The sequence below is a fragment of the Trachemys scripta genome, chromosome 1, assembly GCF_013100865.1.
Source record: "Trachemys scripta elegans isolate TJP31775 chromosome 1, CAS_Tse_1.0, whole genome shotgun sequence".
In the NCBI taxonomy this organism is placed as follows: domain Eukaryota; kingdom Metazoa; phylum Chordata; order Testudines; family Emydidae; genus Trachemys; species Trachemys scripta.
Window position 1 is genome coordinate 89364774 of NC_048298.1, and position 15247 is coordinate 89380020.

General features: G+C 43.1%; 1 protein-coding gene across 4 annotated transcripts in view; it reads right to left on the minus strand.

The window, feature by feature from the left end:
- The window catches only part of EP300 (E1A binding protein p300), a 120877-nt gene that overhangs the window by 94656 nt on the left and 10974 nt on the right, over positions 1-15247 (minus strand). The gene's annotated exons all lie outside the window — the stretch shown is intronic.

Consider the following 15247-nt stretch of genomic DNA (forward strand, 5'->3'; position numbering starts at 1 on the left):
GAATTATAAGCAATGTAAACCATTCCTTCCCTATACAGGAAGAATATGAGAGTAAAAGACAGCAGGATCAGGAATTAAACCCATATCTCACATGGCTATGCAGTGTCACCACTAAGGTAACAAACTGGCATAGTTTCAGATAGTTTGCATGTGGAGATGCTTGGAATGTCATTGGCAAGATATGTTACAACAGCCCCAAGTTTTCTTATCTAGGAAGATCACAAATATTTAAGAGATATGCCATAGGTACTGTGCATCTCTTAATCTGTACTGAGTCAGTGATCTGTATTATTTTTACAGTTAAATATAAAACCAAAAAGTGTTTCCACAAAAGATCACCTACTATATTATGAATTCATACAATTTTAATGACTAAGGAGCATGCTGCCTAATGTTTACAGTTGGACACTATATTACATAAAATAGTTAGTGATCAAGTTTAATTTTAACCTTTCTTAAAACAAGTTTCATTTCATGAATGCTCTATTATAGCAGATATTTTACTTTACTTTCAAAGAGAAATTATTCAAAACTTTGTTAGACAACTGACATTGCTGCCAATACACTATTTTCACACTATTATAATGCTGATTAAGGGGACGTGCCAACTCTACTGAAAGTCAAAGAGTATGACCACAGTATTCCTCACTAAAATATTAAAATTGAAGATAAAGAATTAGTATCAGAAATAAGAAGCAGGTTAAGTCTGAATTCCATTAGATACTTGCTCAATAGGAATCACAATGATACAGTACCAAGTTGCAAGACCTTAGTATCTGCAGCCTTGGAAGTAAGCATTACTTCAGAAATGAAAAGTAAATCACCAAAAAAAGCCTTCTGAAAGTTTTGCTGCTGGGGATTAGCAAGAGAAGAATTAGTTGGATAGAGTAAGATGAAGCAATTTCAAATTTAAATTTTAATGCCCCCAACACTGCAGTATCCAAGCACCACAGATAAAACTATAGAAACAAAATTCTTGCCCAAAAGGCCTACTTTTCAATCCTCCCTTATTACTTCATAAATTGCTGCAGTCATTTGCCTCAGTAAAATGTAAACAGACCATCCTTTAGCCTCCATTATTTGGGGGAAGTTTATGCAAAGGACAGGCCTCGCATTATACAACAGTGGATCTTCCAATAGCAGCTTCCTTTCGACAGTCTTGTAATTTAGTTACTATTTACAGATGAAGTTGAGAAGAGGAGGAAAAAGGGGCCCTTAATTCTGCTAAGCATACAGTTTCCAGGAGGCAGGCCTAAACTTCATATAATTTCACATCAGAAGGAATAGAAAAGACTTCACTTGCTTCCTGAGAACTAAACAAATCAGTGAGTGAAAGGAAATAGCAAGGATTACAATGGAGAAGCATCTTAAAGATAGCAGGAGGACAAGAGAAATGGGAAAGCAATAAAAGGGACATGTGGTACCCTGAAAAGACTAAAAAGCATGTCAAACATTCAGAGACTATCAGACTCAGGTTAAGTAGTGTCAGACTAAGAGGATCAGTAAGGAAGGTCAGAAACAAGAGAAAAGTGATTCACAAGCTACAGTCCATGGTCCAGCAAAGATGTGGAGAGCCATTCCTGGTGGTTAGCGGAATAAAACTTTGAGAACTAAAGCAGTGAAATTTTGCAAGAGAACATGGTCCATGAATGGTGCATCTTATTAAGCAAGTCAGAGAACAAAAAGTCAGAAAGTCACTGAATAAGGAAACTTCTGAACATGAAGAACTCTCAACTCCCTCTTCAAAATATGATGGGACATCATTTCCATGGAAAGGCTTGTGTAAGGAATTTAAAGTATATGCCAATCCTGTAAACTAGTATGAAATTCTTGTTTTCAGAATTCTAAAGCCATATTTGCTTTTCCTCATGTAATTAAAAGATCACTTAGCATGTCTCTGAAGATCTAACAATCACATGGGATTCTCCCTCCTAGATCTCCACTTCTAAGTACATGAGGGCAGAATTCTAAGCTTTAAAGGTTTCTGGTCTCTAAGAACAACTCTAGCATCCAGAAATGTAAGCCAACCCCTACCCCTCATTGGTAGTCATGCCAAATGAGCCTTTCAGCAGGGAAAATACACCAACAAAATAATAAAAAAAAATGTTCCCTCAGAAGGCAAGAAATGAACAGGTACATGCAGAAAAAACAAGAACAAAATCATACTAGATTGAGGGAAGGTGGCTGGGAAATAATCCTCTTGGCTTTAAACATTCAGAGATACAGAATTATAAATATTCTCTCTCTTATCTATCAGGGTGGATAAAAATCAATGATTTTTTTTTAAAAAAATCAAAAAATTCGGTTTTTATTTAAAACTGATTTTTTTTATAAATGCTTTTTGAAGAGAAAAACTTATCTAAAGATAGTTTTAATTAAGATATCTTTGAGCTATAATGTCTCATGGAATAGGGATTATAAATTTAATTCTAGAGTATGAGAAAATATCTATCTAATGTTTAAGAAAGTTTTGTAAATGAGTTCCAATAGTTCATGGATTAGGGACCCAATCTTAAAGACTAACAGATTGTTGTTTTTGTGGATACAGACTAACACGGCTACCCCCTGATACTATCTACTCAATGGACTCCGTACTCAGTCTAGAAGATATCATCAGAGATGCTTAGTTTTGCAGTTCTCAAACTGTGGATTTGTCTCTCCAGGGATAACATGCTTGTTAACAGCAAAAATGTTTTTAAATAAATAAATATATAGAGGGAGAAATAACAGACCTCAACCCTATTGTCCCTCTGCAAATTTCTGTACACAGAGTCAATCCCTTACCTCTCTCTAAAAGTGCAGTTTCAAAAAGTTCACTGAATAGAAGATTGTTGGGGGCGGAATAGATCTGGACAAGGAGAAGAAGTCTGGAGATAAGTGTGAGAAGGGAGGGATGGAGTAGAAACAAAAGTGAAACTGTTTGAGCAGCATATTCCAGACTTCTTGAGGTCTTTCTGAGTGTAGCCTTCATTGATCTGAGATCTACCATACCATTCTCTCACTAGATGAGAAAACCTATAATGGGGGCAGGCCGTAAAAGAGACCCAGTTTGGGAATATTTTAATGAAGTTCCTCTACCTGTGGGTAAGACAGGCATGCGTGCAAAATGTATACAGTGCAACAAAGAAATGCAAGGCCTGGTTGCCCGAATGAAACAACATCACGAGAAGTGTTCCTTCTCAGGAGGAAGCTGCGTTGAAGATGATGAAAGGAACAGGTCTGAACATGCAGGATCTTCAGGTTGGTAAACTTTATTTCATACTTCTTTCTTAAGGACTGCCTGTCTTCCTTCTGGACTATTCTTGAATTCTCATGTTTGAGCAAAAAAAATTATAGGTGTTATTCTATGGATGCAGTTGTGATAAAAAATGAATAGCTGAAATTGGCAGATCTTCCTTTTACAATTTCACCTTTGAAGTAGTACTGAGTGTCAGTGAATGCAATGAGTAATACTAAATGAGCAGTATAGTAATAATAATTAAGTAACTGCATTGACTTATTTTGTTTAGGAGAATCCATCCTCAACATACAGGATTCTGAAGACTATCCACCTTCAAGATCACCATCATTTTCTATAGTTTCAGAGTTATCTGCCAATGATAGTGTTTCAGTCACATCATAGCCACAGTATATCACCTGTAGCAAAAAGAAAAAAAAAAATCTCCATCATCCAGAAACAACCATAGATAAGTTTGTGATTAAGAACCAGCAGATTACAAAAAAAAAAAAAAAAAAGATATAATTGATAAAAAAAATTGCCCGGTTTGTTTATGCAACAAACTCTCCTTTCCATAGGATTGAGAACCCACACTTCATTCACAGGGTTCAGTCATTAAGACCAGGATACAGTCCACCCAACAGAGCAGATGTTGCAGGCAAATTGTTGGATAAAGTATATGAAAGAGATTGAGCGGTGTGCAAAAGGTCTAGAGGGTAAAATTGTTAACCTGAGTCTTGACGGGTGGAGCAATGTCCCACAATGATCCTGTTGTATGTGCTTGTGTGACAACAGAAGGGAATGTCTTCCTTATAGAAACAATTGATACAAGAAGTAGCAGTAAAAGCTATAACAAACTGAAAAAAAAAAAATTCAGATGTCTAGCACGCAGCTTGGTCACCGACAATTCTGCAAATGTATCCAAGATGAGAAGAAATTATTTAGGAGCGAAGAGAGTCCCAAGCTAATAAGATACGGTTGCAGTGCTCATTCAATGCACCCATTAGCCAAAGACTTCAGTGTTCAGAGAATGTTGAAACGCAAAATACTTCTGTAACAACCACTTTGCGGCAGCTGCTCTAAAAAGGTGGGAGGAACCAAGCTAACTCTCCCACAAGACTAGTGTTGTGAGCACTATATCAAGAACTGGCCTAATCTGATGACAGTGTGTGAACAGAATCATGAAAAAATAGATGGCACTCACAGCCAAAGTTCTCAACATTGGGCTTAAGAGAAATGTTGAACACATGCCGAGTACCCTGAAGCCTATTTCTGTAGCCTTAAACAAAATGCAGGGAAATCGCTGTTTTATTGCTGACGCTGCTGAAATTTGGAAGGAACTGAGTGAGATCTTAAAAAGATAAATATGCAATAACAGAGTTAAATTACAAGCATTAAAAAAACACAAATGGGACAAGCACTATCTCCGGCTCATTTTCTTGCAAATATTCTCAATACTCGGTACTGGGGTCAAACCTTAACTGCTGAAGAAGAGGAGTTGGCTATGACATGGACATTAAGCAATCATCCCTCCATAATGCCAACTATAATAAACATCAGAGCTAAGGGTGAACCATTCAAGAAATATATGTTTGCTGATGATGTTTTAAAGAAAGTCACACCAGTGAACTGGTCGAAGTCACTTAAGCACTTGGATTCAGGGACTCGAAGTGATAATCTCACTTAACAGTAGTAGCTTCTTCTGTTGGTGTAGAAAGAATATTTTCTTCCTTTGGACTAATTCATCCCAAACTGAGAAATTGTTTGGGACCTCAAAAAGCAGGAAAGCTTATTTTTCTATTCCAGATTATGAACAAACAGGAAAATGAAGGTAAAGATGACAGTTAGCTGCAGAAGCCAATATTTAAAGTTTCTCATGTTGATCTGGCTGACAGTCAATTTAATTTTTGTTTAATATTTCATTAACTATTTTAGTAAAAGTCATTTTAACAAAAACAAACCTGATTTTAAAAAATTTGAATGTTTAACTAAATTCAAAAATTTATATGCTTGTTTTGTTAAAATATTATATGTTTGCTGTTGAAGAAAAACATCCAGAATACATAACATTGTTGTTTTAGTTAAATAAAACAATTTGAATGTCTGTCTGGTGATGTTCTCCTCCTAATACAGCATGGCAAGAAAATCCTCCAAATATTAATGATTAACCGGTTGAATTGGAGATACTTCCCTTCCCAGTGACTTAATAAATATCTGCTTCAATTACCTTTGGTAAATGAAATAACCAATCATTCATTTTCTGATATAGCTGTAAAACTACTCTGAAAAAACTTTTCAAAATAAATCACTTAAAAAATATCTAGTGTGTACCTTCTAAAAATGAAACCTTCATCTATCTCCGAGCTGTGAAGAATATGTATTAAGGTTATAACAACCAACAAGAATGCACTGTTATGTAGAAATCCATGATTAAATTGAGTCTTCCTGACTAGTGATTTAAATCATGATTTAAATCAATTTGATTTAAACCAAATCCACCCTGAAAGATATCATTTGCCAAGATTCTCACTTCTGAAGAGTACAAAATGGTTGTCTCAGGAGAATAGCAGTAAGTATTAACCAAAAATATGAAGTGAACTTGAGCAAGGATAACGGTATTCTGTTTTGTTTTTAATGCCAGGTAAAGTCAAATTGAAACCCAAATCTACGAAGTCTTTTACAGCCAAAGGAAAGGAAACAAATACCAGACAGAATGTTCAAACTGTAGGATTTTCCTTTCAAAGTCAACCAAACTAGTAGTCTGAAGACCAGCAACGAGTTTGCGTTCCCACATTTTACAGGCAGATCCCGTTGGACTGAGGGATCAAAATATGAACAGCCTCAGGAAATTGATTTCAGCAGTACTGCTTTGTGTGTACTTACGTACATGATAGAGTCACAGCTTATTTCATATTCATATTTATTTGCAGACAATATGCATCTTGAGGCAGACTGTGGAGGCTGCTTTGGCTCTGACCAAATCAGCACTGGCATGGCTTGGCCACTGACCAGCTACTCAAGAAGCTGGTGTCAAAACTCAGGAAGAGGAGTCGGCTTTCCAACACACAGAGTCTTCTGCAACCTCTCTCTTTCACCCAGAATGCACCAAAGAAGATCTGACCAAAGTAAGGGAGTATGCAGACATTTGATCATCAAGGTAATGATTTATGATCTCTAGAGACATCATGACACCCTCCCAAATACAGAAGAGTTACTACATGGGGGAAATAGGCACTCTGGTTTAAACTCTGAAGTAAAACGCAGAAGTCACCAATACCCAGGAAGCGACCTTCAGTGTTAGGGTGGTTCAGAAGAATCCTACATTAGGTTAATCTGGGGATCCATTAATACCCTGGGTTCACAGGTAAAGTGAAGATGTAGAGAAGAGGGAATGTTTCACACTAAGTATCTGACGATGGGTTACTGAGACAAATGACCTATTTTTAATTAGGCCATATCCAAAAGGTTACCCACAAAAATAGCATTAGTGTGGAATAGCCTCAAGTTGCATATCATCTTTGCACCAGTTCTCTTATGAACTGCGCCACCAGCAGATACTTCTGCTATGCCCAAAGTCCCTTTGTCAGCTACTGCCCACGCAACCATAGAACTCATCTGTGAAAGAAAACACCCCATGAAATGTTACCCTATCAGGAACCACATCATGAGCAAGGTACAGACTGAACAAGTTGGTTCAATCCTACAGTCTTTCACAGACATAATATGGACGAAATCATAACCCTCATAAGCCAACAATGGCCAATTTGTCTCATCACTCAATTCACAATTCCCTTGTGTGTTCTCTTGCCTTATGGGACATAACAGCCCTAACCTCTCACCCATGCTGCCAGCTGCTAACACACCTCTTTACAGCAGCCACAGCTTTCCTGCACTACCCTTAGTGCACAGTCTTCTCCTATCTTGGTCCATTATTAATTTGTGGATTTATTTTGTGACACCATCAAGAACTTGCACTGCTAGGGCTCACCTTAAACTTCCTTAGATCTCAACTTGTTGGAAGTATCTGCACACCATGGGATACATGTGTTAACTCAAGTCAGATGAAGCCTTCTGACCTTACAACGGGATAGTGGTTATTCCCTGCTGGCGCTAAGCAAGGTATAGACCAGCTGGTCTCAGTCATGCACTGAATGTGGTGCTTTTTTACTTTCATAGTGTGAGAGCCATCTTTTCTGGGGACCCTGGCTATCCTGTGTTAACACAGATCATTTTGGTACTGCATGGGATTTATGGGTTTTCCAGCCTGCAGCATGTCCAGGCATTCAGCCTGGGAGTAGTTTTCCTCCTACCAGTCATTTGGAGACTCACCTGACACCTAGGTGGCCTTAAGTTACTCAAATTCAGACATTACTGTAACACTGTTGCAAAAAAAGCAAACATCATTCTGGGATCCATTAGCAGGACTATTGTAAGCAAGACATGAGAAGTAATTCTTCCGCTCTACTCCATGCTGATTAGACCTCAGCTGGAGTATTGTGTCCAGTTCTGGGCACCACATTTCAGGAAAGATGTGGTGGACAAATTGGAGAAAGTCCAGAGAAGAGCAACAAAAATGGATTAAATCTAGAAATGGATTAGATCTAGAAAACATGACCTATTAGGGAAGATTGAAAAAACGGGGTTTGTTTAGTCTGGAGAAGAGAAGACAGAGGGGACATAACAGTTTTCAGATACATAAAAGGCTGTTACAAGGAGGAGGGAGAAAAATTGATGTTCTTAACCTCTGAGGATAGGACATCAGAAATGGACTTAAATTGCAGCAAGGGCGGTTTAGGTTGGACATAAGGAAAAAACTTCCTTAACTGTCAGGGTGGTTAAGCACTGGAATAAATTGCCTAGGGAGGTTGTAGAATCTCCATCATTGGGGATTTTTAAGAGCAGATTATTACTTAGTCCTGCCTTGAGTGCAGGGGACTGGACTAGATGACCTCTTGAGGTCCCTTAGGCCTTGTCTACACTACGAGAGTAGTTCGAATTTACTTGCATCGAATTTTTGGAATCGATATTGCAAAGTCGAACGTCTGTGTCCACACTAAGGACAGTAATTCGACTTTGTGAGTCCACACTAACGGTGAAAGCGTCGACATTCGAAGCAGTGCACTGTGGTCAGCTATCCCACAGTTCCCGCAGTCCCCTCTGCCCATTGGAATTCTGGGTGTAGCCGGCAATGCCTTCTGGGTAACAAAATGTGTCGAGGGTGCTTTTGGGTAACTGTCGTCATCCGTCCATCACTCCCGCCCTCCCTCCCTGAAAGCGCCGGCGGGAAATCAGTTCGCGCACTTTTCCAGTCATTGACAGCGCGGATGCCACAGCACTGCGAGCATGGAGCACGCTGCGACCATCGCTGCAGTTGTGGCCGCTCTCAACGCCTCGCAGCTTATCATACACCTTTCCCTGAGGCAGATGCAGAAAAGTCAGGCGAGGAGGCTACGGCACCGCGGTGATGTCCTGAAGTCTGAGAGTAGCACAGACCTCTCAGAAAGCAGGGGACCCAGCGCCGAGGACATCACGATGGCAATGGGTCATGTTGATGCCGTGGAACGGCGATTCTGGGCACGGGAAACAAGCACTGAGTGGTGGGACCGCATAGTGCTGCAGGTCTGGGATGAATCCCAGTGGCTGCGAAACTTTCGCATGCGGAAGGGAACTTTCCTGGAACTTTGTGAGTTGCTGTCCCCTGCCCTGAAGCGCAATGACACCCGGTTGCGAGCTGCACTGAGTGTACAGAAGCGAGTGGCCATAGCCCTCTGGAAGCTTGCAACGCCAGACAGCTACCGGTCAGTCGCGAACCAGTTCGGGGTGGGCAAATCTACCGTGGGGGTTGTTGTGATGCAAGTAGCCAAGGCAATCGTTGATGTACTGCTGCCAAAGGTAGTGACCCTGGGAAACGTGGAGGCGATCATAGATGGCTTCGCAGCGATGGGATTCCCAAACTGCGGTGGGGCCATAGATGGAACTCACATCCCTATTCTGGCACCGGACCACCAAGCCACCCAGTACATTAACCGAAAGGGCTATTTTTCCATGGTGCTGCAAGCACTGGTGGACCACAGGGGACGTTTTACCAACATCTACGTGGGATGGCCGGGCAAGGTTCATGACGCTCGTGTTTTCAGGAACTCTGGTCTGTTTAGACGGCTGCAACAAGGTATTTACTTCCCGGACCACAAAATAACTGTTGGGGATGTGGAGATGCCTATAGTCATCCTCGGGGACCCAGCCTACCCGCTAATGCCCTGGCTCATGAAGCCCTATACTGGCGCCCTGGACACTGAAAAAGAACTCTTCAACTACCGGCTGAGCAAGTGCAGAATGGTGGTGGAGTGTGCTTTTGGCCGTCTCAAGGGGAGATGGAGAAGCTTACTGACTCGCTGTGATCTCAGCGAAACCAATATCCCCATTGTTATAGCAGCTTGCTGTGTGCTCCACAATCTCTGTGAGAGCAAGGGGGAGACCTTTATGGCGGGGTGGGAGGTTGATGAAAATAGCCTGGCTGCTGATTACGCTCAGCCAGACAGCCGGGCGATTAGAAGAGACCTGCGGGAAGCGCTGTGCATCCGGGAGGCTTTGAAAGCAAAGTTCCTGAGTGAGCAGGGTAACCTGTGACTTTTAAGTTTGTGTACAGAGAAGCTGAACCTGCCCCCGTTTCTTTACCCAGTTAATGTTGACTATCCTACCCAGTTACATACCCCCTTCACCCCCTTCCAACACACGTTTCGAAATAAAAATAGTTCTACTTTGTTAATGCACACCGTTTTTTTTAATACTGTTTTCGCGGGAATTTTTTAAAACTGGGACGCAGACTGTGGTGCGGAGCGGGTGTAGTGTAGTGACGCGAATGAAGCTTCTAAACTCAAGGATTGACGGGCTCCGCTGCGGTGGGATGGTTGTTTCAACGGAGCCTGTCACCCCTCCTGATCGGGACTGTGTGTATGGGGGGGCTATGTGACTTTGTGGCAGGGGGAGGACGATTACAGATCCCCTGCTGCATGGCTCTGTGATCCTGCATAAGGACTGCCGCTTAAGATCTGTAACTGCCCTCCCCCGCCACAAAGTCACAGAGCAACCCACCCCCCACCACATAACATGAAAACAACCTCCCAGACTAACCAGGGTAACTAGTCACTGCATCACTGCACTGTGTATGTGCCCTGCTGCTGTGCCTGCCCCCGCCTATGTACCCTGCCAAAGGTGACTGTCCTGTCCAATTACCAACCCCCTTTCCCCTCCTCCTCCAAAAGAACATGATTGAAACAGTAGTTAACATGAACGTATTTTTTATTATCAACTACACATGGAACTGGGAGGTGAAACTTGGACGGGGGCTTGTGTCAGGCGGGAAGGAAAGAACTTTTCAAGTTTTGGGGAATGAGAGCCTTCTGCTACTAGAGCTCTCTGCAGGGGTGGAGTGAGAGTTAGCAGGGACTCTGCCGCCTCTCCTTCTTTGCACTTTGGGTGAGGTGGGTATGGGACTTGGTGGCGGGGGAGGGCGGTTAGAGATGGACTGCAGCGGGGCTCTGTCCTCCTGCCTCCGTTCCTGCAGAACATCCACAAGGCGCCGGAGCGTGTCTGTTTGCTCCCTCAGTAGTCCAAGCAGCGTTTGAGTCGCCTGCTGGTCTTCCTGCCGCCACCTCTCCTCCCGATCCATGTTTGCTTGCTGCATTTGGGTCAATTTCTCCCGCCACTGGGTCTGCTGTGCTGCCTGGGCTTGGGAACAGGCCATAAGTTCAGAGAACATGTCCTCCCGTGTCCTCTTCTTCCTATGCCTAATCTTCGCTAGCCTCTGGGAGTGTGATGCCAGGCTAGGTTGTGAGACAGTCGCAGATGTGGCTGTGGGAATGGGAAAAAGGGAGTGAATTCCTCAGAAAGATAAATGTAGTTGTGAACCAAGAACATAGTCTTTCTCTGTGAACAAGACCATGCACAGCACCTATCACATGCGCACTCAGCACAAGGTCGAATTCTCGGCCTTCGCATTCAGTGCCTGGGGTCTTCCACAGCACATTTGAGAAGCGGGGCAGCACAACGGAATTTCTGTTGCAGGCAGACATGGTAAGCCGTAGACTTGTGGCAGTTTAAAACTTTTATATTACCACTGGCCTCATTTCACATTTAAAGCAATGTCAGTACCTGCTGCCAGCAATCCGGCAAGCGGGAACTCTGCCCCTGTCCCACCCCCTCGCGGCTGTCCCCAGGAACGATCCCTTTCGGCAGCCCCTCTCCCGCCTCCACCGCGTGGCTGCAAACCAGCGGTTACAGTTCTGTAAAGGAACGAGCAAGCAGTCCCAACACTAACATTCCCCTACCTAATTCAAAGCAGGTCACCATGGGCGACATCACCCTGATGAGGATCTCTGACAGCGAGAGAGAGAGAATGCTCCGGGAAAGCCTCCAAAGACCAGGGCCGTATGCCGCCCTGCTGTGCAGAGCAATGATTCCCGAGTACTTGCTAGTCTCGTGGCGCGGCAACGTGTCGTACTTCGGAGGACCCAATAAGGCCGCTCTCCCCAGGAACCTCATGCAACGGCTTTCCAATTACCTCCAGGAGAGCTTCATCGAGATGTCCCGGGAGGATTACTGCTCTATCCCTGCACATATAGACCGCATTTTACTCTAGCTGCAGTAGCAGGGACTAAACAGTAGAGCGGCTTGGGCAGGACAATCACGGAAAACCGGACATTGCTAGATTTTTTTTCAAAACTTGCACTGCCCATGACTGAACCGTTAAGTGCCTAGGGCAAACTAATCATGAACAACCCATTCTTTTAATTGTTAATATTCCTGTTCTGTTAAAAATAAATGTTTAGATGTTTACAACACTTACTGGATGATCCTTCACCAGATTCTGTGTCCGGGGTAACGGCTGGGGAGGGTTGGTAGGGGATCTCTGTAAGGGTGATGAAGAGATCCTGGCTGTCGGGGAAATCAGCGTTGTGAGCGCTGCCGACTGCCTCGTCCTCCTTATCTCCTTCCTCATCTTCCCCGTCCGCTAACATGTCCGAGGAACCGGCCGTGGACAATATCCCATCCTCAGAGTCCACGGTCAGTGGTGGGGTAGTGGTGGCGGCCGCACCGAGGATGGAATGCAGTGCCTCATAGAAACGGGATGTCTGGGGATGGGATCCGGAGCGTCCGTTTGCCTCTTTGGTCTTCTGGTAGCCTTGTCTCAGCTCCTTGATTTTCACGCGGCACTGCGTTACATCCCGGCTGTATCCTCTCTCTGACATGTCTTTAGAGATCTTCTCATAGATCTTTGCATTCCGTTTCTTGGAGCGCAGCTCAGAAAGCACGGACTCATCGCCCCACACAGCGATGAGATCCAATACTTCCCGATCAGTCCATGCTGGGGCCCTCTTTCTATTCACAGACTGCACGGCCATCACTGCTGGAGAGCTCTGCATCGTTGCCAGTGCTGCTGTGATCGCCACGATGTCCAGACAGGAAATGAGATTCAAACTGGCCAGACAGGAAAAGGAATTCAAATTCAAATTTTCCCGGGGCTTTTCCTGTGTGGCTGGTCAGAGCATCCGAGCTCGTACTGCTGTCCAGAGCGTCAACAGAGTGGTGCACTGTGGGATAGCTCCCGGAGCTATTAGCGTCGATTTCCATCCACACCTAGCCTAATTCGACATGGCCATGTCGAATTTAGCACTACTCCCCTCGTCGGGGAGGAGTACAGAAGTCGAATTAAAGAGACCTCTATGTCGAACTAAATAGCATCGCAGTGTGGACGGGTGCAGGGTTAATTCGATGTAATGGCGCTAACTTCGACATAAACGCCTAGTGTAGACCAGGCCTTAGAGTTCTATGATTACTAATCAAGATCCTGAAGGTGAATCTGACCTTTAATGTGCTAGGAACTCAATGCCCAGCATCTCAAAGTTGTCCTATTTAAGGTGGAAAACAGTATCTCTAACATTATTTATACTGCAGTAATGCCTAGGAGTCCCAGTGAGGGACCAGGACCACACTGAAAAGGCACTTTACAAACAGAAAACAAAAAATGGTCCCTATCACAAGAAGTTGACATTCTAGGCAAAATATATCCTTACCTATTACAGAGCAGAGAAGCAAACTTGCAAATGGGTTGAGGCACTCAATGCTAGTCCCTCTTTCGTGTTTTCTAGCTCAGGTGAATCTCATTCAGATTAGAAAACTGGAGGAAGTTCTCACTTAATTAAGATTAGTTTTACTTGTTTCTGAAAGTATATTAACAGGCCTTTCTACCAAGTTTCTGGGTAGTTAGCTTCTAATAACAGAGGATGGAATAATTCCAGTTTTTGGGAACTTGCTCCAGAGGCCTCCAGATACCTGAGGAGGTTTTTGACCTCATTGCCTAAATGTGTTCTGCAGATGGGAACAATGGCCTCAGAGTAGTCAATCTTCAAAGAATAGATGTTTAATTGAAATGACAGTTTTGTATGCACAGAAATGCCTGAAGGATCTTGGCACAGAAGCTGTGTAAGATGACAGAAAGTGCCAGATAAGCCTTGAGGCAGATTCTTATAGCAGGCAAGACAGGGCCTTGAGGCTCCAGTCTAGATCCCCCTTTACAGCACTGCAATGGGAAGAGAGATGAATCAAAGTGGGACTTCAAAGAACGATCATCCTTCTGAACAACCCATCAGCAGCCCTGATATGCATCAGTAAATCAGACCATGAAATAGCTCTGTCTGATGTATAAAATGAATTAACGAGTGGACAAGGCTTGATACCAGCGCTTCTCTCTGCTTTGTCCAATAGACACTTCAAGCAGCACTGTCTTGTACTTGGCACACTCAGTCTTCCACATCAGGCAAAACAAACAACAAGCACTCAACATTCCATGCAAAATACCTCATCAGGACTCCAACCCTAGAGCCCTGCAAGCATTAACAGGTGCACCTCAAAGCTTTACTATCAACACTGACTGCTGGGTGCCACACAATGCAGGCTACTGCATATGAAACATATGGCATCCCTTTTGTGCTTTCAGGCAGAAGCAATGGCCGTGAAATGCTGAGATCAAGATACTCTCTGCAGAGAGACCTGAAAGCTATCCAGCACAAGGCCTAGAAGCAAGAAAGAAAAGACCAACCCACAGGACACAACTAAGCACCATAGTGTAACCAGCTATTTGGGTTCAGAGTTAAGCAGCTACACTGGGGATCCAAGAATGGAGGCTCATGACCTAAAGTACTCTACAAAAAGATAAGCTGAGAAGACAATGAGCCAAGGATCCTCACAAGGCAAAACACTTAGATGCCCTGAACAACTTAGTTCAATACCCTGAAACAAAGAAAGATAAAATGTCAAATAAAGCTAAGGAGGAGGTAAAACAAAAGTAACTACCAACAAGCTCTGAAAGTTGCAATATTAGGGCCTAAAGGTCTCCTGATGGGGAGACAAAATGACTCTTCCAAGGAGAGATGTGACACAGAAAGAACCTCAGCCAGGAAGGGACTGAAGTAAAAAGGAAAACTGAAGCAACAAGAAATTGGACTGCAGTGAAGAGTCACTACTTTGGTTGAAGGGGCAAAGCTCCTGTGGGGAGCTCCATCACTGACTGATCAAGGAAAGGACTGGAAATTTCAGATGGCAACCGTTAGAAGTTCAGGTGGAGTGTGACCGCCAGTAGATGCTCTGCTGTTCTTTGGGGACAAAAAACAAAAAAAAACCAAACACAAACCTTTAACACTTGCAGAGTTCCACCCTGTTCTGTCTGGGAAATATTCAAATGTGAGGATTCTAACAAATGATATTTAGAGAAGGTCAGATTTATTTCCCCTTAATGGGGCTTATGACAGGGTCCAATAGCATTTTCATTGTAAACACTTCTGAAGCAACAATCCCCTTCAAGGTGAAATTTAGTGATAGTTTTTTCCTACTTTTTTTTAAATTGTGGAGCCATTTTTAATTAGAGGGCAACAGAAATTAACTATAGCATTGCTGTATTCAGACAGAATCCAATAATCTGATTTAAGATCAAATAAAGGCAGAAATTCAAACAAGACCTAAAAAAGTACAAGA